This window comes from Coffea arabica, chromosome 5c (assembly GCF_036785885.1).
Source record: "Coffea arabica cultivar ET-39 chromosome 5c, Coffea Arabica ET-39 HiFi, whole genome shotgun sequence".
NCBI lineage: Eukaryota > Viridiplantae > Streptophyta > Magnoliopsida > Gentianales > Rubiaceae > Coffea > Coffea arabica.
The window spans coordinates 24,333,131-24,345,729 of NC_092319.1; the positions used below are offsets into that span (position 1 = coordinate 24,333,131).

At 37.7% G+C, this 12,599-nt stretch overlaps 1 long non-coding RNA gene across 1 annotated transcript; it reads right to left on the bottom strand.

Moving 5' to 3' along the window:
• Positions 1 to 8,868: 8,868 nt before the first annotated feature.
• LOC140007478 (uncharacterized) lies at positions 8,869 to 11,964 on the bottom strand. The gene is made up of 2 exons (XR_011814790.1): positions 11,914 to 11,964; positions 8,869 to 9,058 (listed from the first exon to the last, which is right to left on the bottom strand). It is a non-coding gene; the product is annotated as an uncharacterized lncRNA (long non-coding RNA).
• Between the last annotated feature and the right edge of the window lie 635 nt (positions 11,965 to 12,599).

Sequence of the window (12,599 nt, forward strand, 5' to 3'; positions counted from 1 at the left end):
TTCTGTAATTATACGCCATTTTTTAATATACTTGCTCTCTGTATTGATTGGGATTGAAATTTCTTGTGTTTCTGACATCTTGGGGCTGATTATGATATCAATTAAGTTGAGAATTGGTGATGTTTTTGAGGCCCGGTTGATGTTCGATAAAATGTTTAGTCGAACGTTCCATTTGAAGACAATTCATTTGCATTTTTAATGTGTGAAGAAAAAATGGATTTTCAGCAGGTTTAATGCTTTTTAAGGCCGAATGGGCTGTTTTGAGGGATTTTAATATGCTTGTGTTTGCCTTTTCTGAATTCGCGTTCCATCTTGAATTGGCGTGAGAGGGTTGTTTGTTCATGATTTTTGAATACGTATGCTGTATGGTTTGATTGGGATTGAAATTTCTTTGGTTTCTGACATTTTGGGGCTGATTATGACATCAATTGAACAAAGCTCTGCTGGATTTTTCTTACGCCCATGTAATGTTTGATGAAATTTTCCAATTGAAAAACAAAGCTCTAAGGGCAAATTGACTTGCCCATCTGCGTGTGAGGGAGACAAAATTTTGGCAAATGCCTGCCAGAAGATAGCCAGCGAGTTCGCTGGTGAGGAACCAAGGGCCAAGAGTGTTTTACAGAAATTTCTGGTTTAGATTTTGTTTCATTTTTCCTTTGGTTCTTGATTTTCTGTTTTACTTATGGACTTTGTTGCGTGATTTGAGTTTGTGTGAGTTTTGTTTCTTTTGGAATAAAAGGAGATGAAATTCTGGTGAAATTCGTTGAAGAAGAAGGATTCAGTGAACCATTTGTTTGCAAAAAATCTGGAAATTTGTAAATTGACCCCTGGACGTTGCTTTTCTTTAATTTCGACCCCAAAGTCTTCATGATTCCTCCAATTAAGTCCCTGCTTTGGTTGCATTTGAACCCCTCAAGCTGCCTTTTGTTCTGTCTTGAATCGGAGAATCAAATAATTTAACCAATTTTGTCCCTCCAAACGTTTTCTTCTTTAATACGACTTTATGTGACTTTGGATAGATTAATTTTGGGGTTCAATGCAATTTTTTTAGTTGGGTTTTATCTTGTTGGGCTTCTCATAAGATATAATTCAGTTTGGGTCTGGACCTATTTTTCGGGTTTAACAAATGGATTAATGATTGATTTTTCTGGGTTGTTGACATGGGCTTGAGAGATAAAGCCCATATGTTTTTAGTGGAATTTTGATTAGACTTAAGATGGGCTGGCTTGCTTGTTTTGCTTTGGGCTTTGGTTGGGCTTGGCAGGTTGTGGCCCAAGCAAATAAGAAAAATGGCCCATTTCCTTTTGTTTTGAATTTCGGATTGGGCTTGGAAGTTTCGGCCCAACAAATAAGAAATGGCCCAAGTGGCTTGATCCACTAAGAAACCAGAAAATGCATTTGCGAATCAGTCCCTGAATTTCTCCTTAACTGTACTGTGGCCCTAGACATTTTTGACTTCTTTCAATTGAGCTTGGCTAGTTTAATTGCAAATAGGTCCCTAAACTTTATTTTTCTTTAATTTTGGCCCCAAGATTTTGTCAATGTTTGCAATTAAGTCCCTTCTTCTTTTGACTTCTTAAATGTGAGTTGTTGACATGATTTAATTGATTCAAATTCATGTTTACTTGTTTTCTTTAATTTTTCCCAAATAAATTGGTGCCTTGACCATTTCTTTTATTTTGGAGGATAAATAAGTACTTCACCCCACTAGAGCTCCATTTCAAAGGAGGTATAATTTCTTTTACCCCTTTTGTTTCTCTCCTATGTGGACTAATGTGCTAATTGAAATTTGCATGTCTACTTGCTTTCCTAGCCTCTCCTTATTTCCTTTCATTTATTTCATTTACTTTTGATTTTTATTAATGGGGTATGTGTACACCTCTTGGCTTGTAATAGATAGGGCGTAGCAAGCAATTTGGTCCATTTTCCCTTTCCCCTTTGTTTTAGTTAGCAAACGTAATGGTTGCATGCCTATGTGTTATATGTTAAATGCTTTATTAGGATCTTGCATCTAGTCGAGCATGATAAGTGCTACATGATTTAGGTGATTTGCATGTCTACTCGCTTTTTGTAGTATAGATGAATGGAATGGATGAATGTACGTCACCACACTAGTCCAATGCTAGTTGTGGCTTCTTTTATCGTTTCCACTAGTCCAACGCTAGTCGGAATTCATAGAATGGGCTAGTCCAATGCTAGACCCAATAGGTTCTTTTTTCCTTTTTTTTTTCATTAAGTGCATGATCACCACATATCATGCATTTTTTATTAGTTTATCATTTGGTATGTTCCTCAAACCCCTTCCCCTTCACTTTAGGACTTGCATCTCATGCTAGTTAGGGTTTATTTGCGTGAAAATCCCCTCTCGATAAGGGAAACGAGCGAGTGTGGCTACTCGATAGCCTTAGCACGCTAGTTTTACCTTCTAATCCGAGGAAAAATCAAAGTCGAAAATTAGGCGTCATCCCGTACCCAATTTGTTGCATTCCCTTAGGGACATACTTTCATTTTTCTCACTTCCATGCTCTTTTAATCACCTTTTTCTTTTTCCCGCATTTCTCAATCCATATTTTTTACTCATCTTACTACACAAGTAAAACTCAAATTTCACATATATATTTATAATCCTATCTTCATTCATTTGCACACGCTAATACTTTGATTTTTCATCCAAATTCACACGTGCACTTTCTTTACACACTCACACACTAATACTTTGATTTTTCATCCAAATTCACACGTGAACTTTCTTTACTCATACGCACACAAATACTTTATTTTTTACACCATTTCATACATGAATCTTTTCATACACTTGCACACTTGCACTTGAGTCACCATTTGCATCAATCGACCTCTATGAGGTTTCCCTTTATTGGCCGCCACAATTCATGTGGTCTGGGACCAAAAACCTCACGAGAGACATCGTAGAATTTAGGATTGCATTTTTTTTCGTTTTTGCATTCATATAGGCATAATCCAACATGCAATACATACCCTGGGTAGAAAGTCAGGAAAGTTAGGGTTAAGTCACGCAACTAGCCTTGGCTAGGTCAAAGGGGTGCCTTGGAGTCTATCCTTGCCTTCCCCTTTGTCAAACGTGACTCCCGAACCTTTTTCTTTGTTTTACGTAGACTCGGAGTCGTTTTAAAAAGGGTTTATTACTACTTGACTTTAAAACTCATTTTTAGGTGACTTGGTACACCTTAAATCATTACCAAGTGGCGACTCCAAATTTTTCATTTCAAAACCCTTTTTAAAACTATTTTTTGGGTCAAATCGTCGCTTTTCAAGTCCCATTAAGACCCATGTCTTTTCAACTCACAAAAAATCATTTTCCAATCACAATTGAATAAAAAACATCTTTCTCAAACCATTTATTTTTCTTATCAAAAAATGGGGCGCGACAGGAGTTTTTCAAAATTTTATGATTCACTAAGTGAGGGGAAGTTCTTGAGAAAGGGGGAGCTTATACTGCAATCATCAAATTTCATTTCAAACTTTTGTTTTGTCATCATCAAAAAGGGGGAGAATGTTATTCTTGGTTTTGATGATCACAAAAGTTCGTTGAAATGTTTATACAGACCAAGAAAGTGAACACTTTGATCAGGCCTGATGGAACAAGGAAAGCATATGTTTGATTGACTCCAGTCTACGATGCTTTGGATGTGGCAAACAAGATTGGAATAATATAAACAAATTTAGTTATTGTTTTGTTCCGATCAAAGATACAGTCTTTTAAGTGTGACAATTTTGTTATAATGATTACAAAATACTTTGAATTGTTTATCTAATCTTCTTCAAATATAAGTGCTGTTGCTTACCAAAGAATCAGGTACGAATATGACATGAGATGGAAATTAACCAAAAGAAGAAACAAAAACAGGACACTCATGTCGGACGTCCGGAAGGATTCTGTTGGACGTCCGAAAGGATAAAGAACATCAAGAAGGAAGCTCTGTCGGACGCTTGTAAGGAAGCATCGGACGTCCGGAAGGATCGGACGCTTGCCATCGGACGCACATCAATCGCATCGGACGTCCGAAAAATTCCAAGATGACTTGCTAACTCTCTGCCAACGATCGGACGCTGTGCTGTCGGACGAAACAAACGCATCGGACGTCCGAACTTCAACTTGGCTGTCATCGGACGATTGGTTCGGACGATGATTTGATCGTCGGACGTCCGACAGCCCCAACGGCTAGTTGACTCTTCAGCTGCCTTCTATCCGTTGGAAGCATTGATGAAGCCCATTTCTGGTTCCCTTTAAAATCAAACTGGTCTGAACCAAGTAGGGACTTTTGCACACTTTGTTTACAAGATCTCAAGAGATATTTTAGCTAGAAAATAGTCTCCAAAGCAAGATTTGTTTTAAAGTGGTGTGAATTTCTTGTGAGCATTTCTTTTGTGGTTGAAAGGATCTTTAGTGTAGTTTTATTGAGGGTTTTCTGAGTGATTGTAAAACTTCTTAGCTTGACTAAATGAGGCTTAGGGCAAGGAGAAAGTGCTCCCTCCATTGTACATCTAGTTGATCTTCTTTCATCAAAGAGAAGTTGCTCTTCCTAGTGTTTGGTCTTCAAGTTTGAGGATAGCTTGGTAGACATTTGGTTTGATTCCCTATCTTACTTTTCTGTTTAATAAAATTCTCATTGCTTATCTATACTTGTTTTTTTGATCAATATTGCTCTTGTCTTCTAATCTACTTGGTTGATCATTACTAGAAAAGAAGGTAAATTTTTATTAAAGAAAAAGTGAATAAATTTGGTTAAGATTTTAATCAACCCAATTCACCCCCCCTCTTGGTTGTCTTTGGGACTTACAGAAAATCTGGAACAAAAGAAATGGGGTGATAGCTGAGAGCAGAGGGTCTTGAGGGCCGATGAAAGAAAGAGTGGACGGCTATGCTAGATAGAAAAGTGAGTGACGGCTGAAACAGAGGGCAGAGGGAGAGTGAGAGAGCCGAGGGGAAAAACCAAGAGGTTCTGGGGAGAACTTGAGGGATTTTGGTCCAAACCCAAACCAAAGTAAAGAACCACCAAGAATCGAAGGTCTCGGCGATGGGTTGCTGATGCCGCTGCTGCCATCAGAATCCACCACCACCACCTCCAAACCTTCACCGCAAAAGGCTTGAAAGAAAGCATTGTGAGCTACCCTTTCCCTTTAAATTCAAGTTTCCTTTTAAAAGTTCAGATTTTTAAAGCTTTCTAAGCGTGGATTCCCTGAATCTGTTTCAGAAGTCTGTTTTCGTTACTTAGTATCTCATCACTTCTGTTTTATGTTCATGGGAAATCTATTTTTTTTTTGTTGTTTTTGTTTGGTGAAAAACCTAGGAACTAAAAGCTATGTTTTGGAATCTGTATGGCCAAAAACCTGTGAACCAAAAGCTGTTAACTTTCGTGTGGTTTTTCCTGTCATGAATTGAATGTGTATGATTCGTGTGCGGTGAGTTGTGTTCTGAATAGCTTAGCAGTCTCATGGTTTGAATTTAGTTGCATGTTCCATTAAATGGTAGCGTTCATGGCTGTCTTCCTGCACATATGGAAGCTGAAACTGTATAGAAAGGAACCCATGAGTGAGTTCAAGTTGCTGGTTTCATAGCTTTCTTTCGTTTGCATGTTTGAAGCAATCAGAGGCTGGGGTAGGTTGCATGAGATATTTTGGTTGTCAAAGTTTCGGATTTGCATCCTTGAAGATCTTGTTGCTTGGGTTAAGATTGTGTTGGGTTGAGATAATGTGCATAAAAATCTGTTACAATAATTTCGAAACTCTCGGTTTGTTGCGGCTATGTTATTAAATTGATTTTCGGGTAGCTGGGGTTCTGGTTTGGCTTGATTATGCTTTTGGGTCTGTTTGTTGTTGGATGGTGATGCCATTGTGTGCGTTTGCTGCAATTTATTGTAGGAAAGTGTGGTATCACAGCAGGCCATAACACTGCCATTGTTTTGCAAGCTTGAAGTTTTAGTTACTTCAGCTCTGTGTTGTTTGAGCCGCAAGGTTGCAGTAGAAATGGTAGAAGATAGCTTCAGCTTTGGCCGAAAGCTTTCAATTGCATGCATGCAGATCTTTCAAAAATTGCGTTCCAACCTCACATTTTTCTCCTCATGCTACAAAGGCCCATTTATGTTCTAATGTCTTGCAATTAGGTCCTAAAGTAATTTCAATTTGAACCATTACTTGACCCTTTCTTTGCTCTTGGACCCTTGAAGTTCCCAAAATGTGTTAATTGGGCTTGGGTGATTGGTTAATATTTGCAATTGGGTCCTTGGTAGTTTTTCCATTTTAGAAATTTGATCAATAATTTACTTTTCTTGGAAATTATGCATTATTTGATTTCATTTAAGTCGCAATTGGGAGGGATTTGGTGATTTTGTTTATACTTTACTATTTAATTGGTGCCTTGACCCTTTTATTGTTTTGAAGCTAATATTTCCTTCATTTCACTACCATTGCAAGGGAGGTAACCTCTATCCTCTTGATTTTATTTCTCCTACGTGCTCCTAAGTGCTATGTGTGAACATGCATGCTTTAATTCGCCTTTTTAATGTTTAATTGCATGTTTCACTTTCTTTTTATTTAGCCTTCTTTAATTGGCAAGTCATTCGAGGGCATTTGAACTCCAATTTGTAATAGTTAGGTTTTGGCGCCTCTCTTGAAGATATGTCTTAGCTAGTCAATGTAATAGTTAGGATTTACTTTTATAAGTCCTTTTCCCCCTTTTAGATTGTAGTAGGGTTCCCCGAATGTAATAATTAGGGCTTTATTTGCTTTATTTGCCTTTTGTGTTTTTCCATGCTTATGTGTTATGTGTTACTCGCTTTCCTAGGGTCTTGCATCTAGACACCACGCTTATGTGTTATGTGTTATATGTGATTTATGTGTTTATTTGCTTTATTAGGCTTTACATGATTTATTTGATTGTAATGAATGTGTGACGTTACCACACTAGTCCAATGCTAGTTGTGGCCCTTCATTCTGTTTTTCCACTAGTTCAATGCTAGTAGGAATTCATAGATATGGGCTAGTCCAACGCTAGACCCTTAGGGACCTCCTACGCTAGATCATGTTTGTGTGAATCACTACATTTCATGCATGTTTTTCACCTTTATTGCATGACACTTTCTTATGTACATCCTTTATCCCATATCCCTCCTTATACGTATATCCCTTTCCCCGTATTTTCCCTTATATGTATATTACTTACCCCTTTGTATGAAACGTGACATTAGACTTGCATTTCATCTAAGCATTAGACATAGGCTAGTACATTTGCTTGATTAGACTAGGAAAAACCCCTTGGATATGGGATATGGACGAGTTTGGCTTTTTCTAGCCTTAGCACGCTTGTATTCCCTCTATTAAAGGGAACATTGAAAGTCACAAGTGTAAGTCCCCGCACCCATTATGATGCATTCCTTTAGGTCATACGCATTTGTATATTATTATATTCTTCACTTTTCCTTTCTTTCGAGTCTCATGACTTGCATTATTCGTGACTTCTTCGAAGAGTCTTTATTGGGCGTCACAATTAATGTGATTGGTACCAAATAAGATTTGAAGATACATTTTGACCCCCCGATACCCTCATAGGTCTAGGGTTTGCATTCATATAGAACATCCAAATGTGATAAATCTTTAGGTTAAAATAAGAAAATCTTTGACTAAATCGCGCAACTAGCCTTGGCTAGGTTGAAAGGGTGCCTTGGATTCTTATCCTTGCCTTCCCTTTCTTCAAATGTGACTCCCGAATCTTTTTCTCTGATTTTGTAGACTTGGAGTCGTTTGAAAAGGGTTTTCTACTTTTTTCCTTTAAAATTGATTTTTAGGTGACTTGGTACACCTGAACTCTATACCAAGTGGCGACTCCATTTTTCATTCAAAAAACCCTTTTTAAACTACATTTTAGGTCAAATCGTCGCATTTTCAAGTCCCATTTAGACCCATGCCTTTCTATAATAAAAAATTCACTTTCCAATCAAAAATCGAATCAGAAGTCATTTTTCCTAAACTCGTATTTTATTTTTCTTTATTTTAAAATGGGGCGCGACAGCTGGCGACTCCACTGGGGACTTAGAGGGTCCGAGCATCCGATTTAGTCGACCTTTTCTACTTTTAACCTTCATATATATCACATATGGAGTAGTAGGTTGCATTCTTCTTTTCCTTTTTTCTCTTTTTTGTCTTTATTAGGGTTTTTGCATCTATCACGCGTACAATCGCTTCTCGCATACTATGTATGTAATGAATGAATGATTTATTTGTATCGCGCTTGCATTATTGGGTGGGGAGTAGTTACCCTAGAACCTTCGACCGCATATAATGGTACAATCTCTCCCCTCAATAAGAAAGCACCTCATACGTGCATGCATAGTCTTATATACCCCTTTTTTTTCGTGGGCGTTTCCCACACCTCCTTGTAGGATTAGGATCGATTGCCTTGGGTAGGCGGACGGTGTGCTCTGCGCCCATAGCGCTACCAAAGGGATCACTCGAGCCACCGACCGAAGGCCCTGGGAGTGATGACCCTTCGCCTTTAGGTCTGAAGGCTTGGGAGCCGAAGCCTTATCGAGTCTAGATGCATTAGTGAACCAAACCTCATGCATCCATATTAGAATTGCCTAGGGTAGAGTCGACCTTACCCTATTAAGGACACTAGGCACGAGGGGAGGGATCCTACCCTTCTTTTCTTATTTATCTTTGTTGCTTTTTATATTATCTAATTGTCCAACGTGTTATGTGATTATGTGTTGAACTCACGTTTCCTTATCTCTTGTGTAACGCCCCCACTTCTCCCTAAGGCGAACCAAAGGGTATCCGCGGGACGCCTGCCCAGCTCTCGCCAGGACTCACTACAATCCATCATTCAAAAGCTCGAAATACTTTAAGTAACTTCAATACATAATTAAAGTACTCCAAATATCTCACACTTACAATTATGCAGCTTCCAAGCTTAAATACAACCCAACGGAAAAGGGTACAATAGCCATCCGTTATAATATAACTTAAAGTTTTCAAAAGAAAACAATCTAGTACTACTCACGAGCACCCTTGGTCTCGAACCCTGTAAAAGAAAACCACAACGTGGGATGAGCTACACAGTAATAATGATGGACAGCTTCATATAACATGTGATTCATGATAATCAAGTAATCAGGTGGTCAAGTAACCAAGTAAGTTGGTGATCACGTAAGCAGATAACCAAGTAAGCAAGTAACCAAATAGATTAGAAAACGGTAAGTAAACACGGTTAACGGTAAACGGTAAACGGTTAACGGTAGTAATTACGGTTAATTGGTAGACATATGTCATTTCAATAGGCCGCCATTGGCCGTTTTTCACTTTCACCACGTAAGAGTCGAGGAGATTTACTCCAACCGACTTATGCTTCCATAGCATAATTAATCATTTAAACACATCATGTAAATATGCTCTCCAAACATTTCATATCTAGTATTTCAAGTAATCACATAAGTATGCTCTTTAAGCATTTCATATCGAATAGTTCAAATATACCTACTTCAGGTGTTTCATGTCGAGTAATTCAAGTATACACTATTCAAATATGCATGAGTGTGGTAAATACTTAACATATAGCACTTAACACCTAATGACCAGGGGTTAAGCATGTCATAGACTTATTCCAATTACGTATTCCTATATGGAACACTCACCTAGTCAAAACAAGCGAGTAGTTCTTAAACAAGCATCTTAGGTGTCCGCTCCGAGTTCCTCTGGGAGATTCCCTCGAGTGCCTGAGCAAACAATAATCAACTACCACTCAAAATCATTCTAATTATCGAGGAAAATTGTACACTAGTACAATCTAAGAAATTAACGCAGAGACGAGTCTAAGAGTTCGTGTAACTCGAGGTTCAAAAGTGGGTTTTAAAATACAAGACAAATCTGATTTCCATCTTTGAAATCAAATGTAAAACGATCAAATGATATTGAAGGAAAATGGAGGGTTTGAAACCCTTAGTTTCCTTTAAGTTAGAAAATTCCAGATTTAACAAGCAATATTTGAAAAAAATCATATTTCACTCTCCACAAGTCCAAAATTGGAAAACTTGGTACTGTTGGAATCCTCTTTCAAAGTACTAAAAGTTCTTAGAAGACACTTTTCCACGAATGTAAGTGAAAGGCACTCAAATTTTGGCTCAAAGTTGGTAACTTGAATTACCAAGACAGATTTAAGTTGGTTTTTGGCCAACTTTAGAAATTCGGCAAAATTCACTTGTTTTGAACTAACCTTTGAAATTTGGAAATCAATTAGTGTTGCAATCCAAGAGTATAACAAAACAAGCGGAACGAGAAACGGAGTTTCGAGCACCAAGATATAGTACCTCCAAGTTGCTGAAAAAGTTAAGACTGTTGGGCTATTTTCCAGGTTTAAAACTAGATTCGAAATATCATTTGGTCATCAAGTTGGCATTAGAAATACATCAAACTTGGTACACTAAATCTTCCATGTGTGAACAACATTTCTACTAAGTTTCGTACAAAAACTCTCACGGTAAGGTAGTCATTAAAACAACCAAAGTTTATGAAGAGTTTCAAGGCTAAACTACCTTCTCACTTTTCTTTCGTTTACAAACTTTTTGTACCATGAAATCAGTTCCAAATCTCTCCATTATTGAAACCAAGAGTTCATAAACATCCACTGAGCAATTTAAAGACCATTGACATCCAAATTCTAGAAATAAAACTCTCCAAATCAGATTTGACCATTTGGCTAAGAGAAAACGAAAAGTTTTCCAGATTCGATGAGCGAATTTTGTGACATCATTTGCATATCAAAATGGTCTTAGAATATTACCAAATTTTGTACAATTAAACCTCCATATGAGGATTACTCTTCTATCAAATTTCATTTGAAAATTCACACGGGAAGGTAGTTAACTAAACCATCAAAGTTCAGGAAATTTCCCAAGGTAAAACTGTCTTCTAGCTCTTCTTTCCTTTTTAAACATTTTGTCCAAAGCAACCAACCCAAATCTGGTTTATTTGTGAAACAAAGTCCAAGGAACATCTAATCTAAAGTTTGGTAGATGTCGGACATCAAAGTTTCCAAAACAACAAGTCCCAAATCATTGTTAGTTACAAATCTGTCCAAGTGGAAAATTCTATCACTGTAGCAGTTTCAAACTTTGGCCACAACTCACTCCATTCAACTTGGAATTGGGCGTGGTTGATGGCGTTGGAAAGCTCTCTTATAAAGCTGAATTTTCTCAGAAGAAACCATTTTCAAATTCCATTCACAAATAGCTCGTTTTTGAGCATCAAGAAGCAATTTCTGTCCTGTCTCCTGGAGAGCAACGAAACAGGACAGTGATATTCAATCGAATGGTGTGGCTCACTCAAGTGGAACCAGAATGTGAAATTGGTACCGATGGAAAGCTAGGAATGTCTAGTTTCCAATGCCGCAAACGGCACTTGATTTCGACATCGGAACAAAGAGTTATGGCCGTTACAAAATGACTGCCTGGGCAATACGGGATTCATTTTCCAGTTTTGCTAACTTTGGAAATCAACTCATTTGACCAACCAAATCATGTTATTTTTCAATGAAATTTTGTACACACTTACAATAATAGATAAACAACATAATCAATTCATTAGAATCTCAAAATCTGGCACGAAAACGGTCGGACAAGGCAGGGGTAAAACGGTCACTTTTGCTCCAAGCACCTCCTTTGATTTTCTACCAACAATACAACATTAATCTACTAATATAAGCACTAAACCACCATTAATTTCATCATCCAACATCAAATCAGTCCTTCCATCAAAAGTGGGAGTTCATAGAGCCCACACACACAAATCCACCATAAACAAGACCACCCACATGCATGCAAGAGTTTATACGTGTAATAGAGCTTCCGTAAACTAAGATTCAAGGAGTTGATCGTCCATTACCTCTCTTGATGAACTAGGACAGAATTTCGGCCCCTTAGATGCTCAAGAAAACCGTGGATAGCAGCCCTCTTTCTTAGCTTGATGTAATCTCCAAGTAATTAGCTAAGAGTGGTTGAAATTTGAAGTGAAATGGAGAAGATTTGGTGAAGAAATTTGGATGGAATTTGAGTTGTTTTTCTCCTTTGTTAGCCGGCCAAATGAGGGAGCAAGAGAGAGAGTGTGGTCAGATTTCTAAGCTTCCAAGAGAAGACAATAACTTGTGGCCACAAATCACCCATTAGTCAACTCACATTAGGGTGCGTTTGGCGCGATTCGGCTCAATTCCTCTTGCGTTTGTTTCACTAGTACACTAAACTTCTAATGCATTTATATTCATATAAATATTATTCACTCTTAATTGTCCTCAAATAAGGGTCTAAAGTTCCTCAATTTAAATTGCGCGTGTGAAAACGCGTATCTCCAATTTAAGCGCAATAACGCGAAACTTCCGAGAAATTCTTATAACGATAGTACTAATAACTATCACTTGAGTATTTAAACATTAAAATGCCTAATTTAGGTCTATTGGCATGTATCTCCAATATTTCAAACCTATTGTACTCTCAATCGGTTATCAAGTTCCAAAGACGTGTTCACTATTTTCACAAAACGAGCTTCCGAAAATTAATTTTTGAAACAAGTCATTT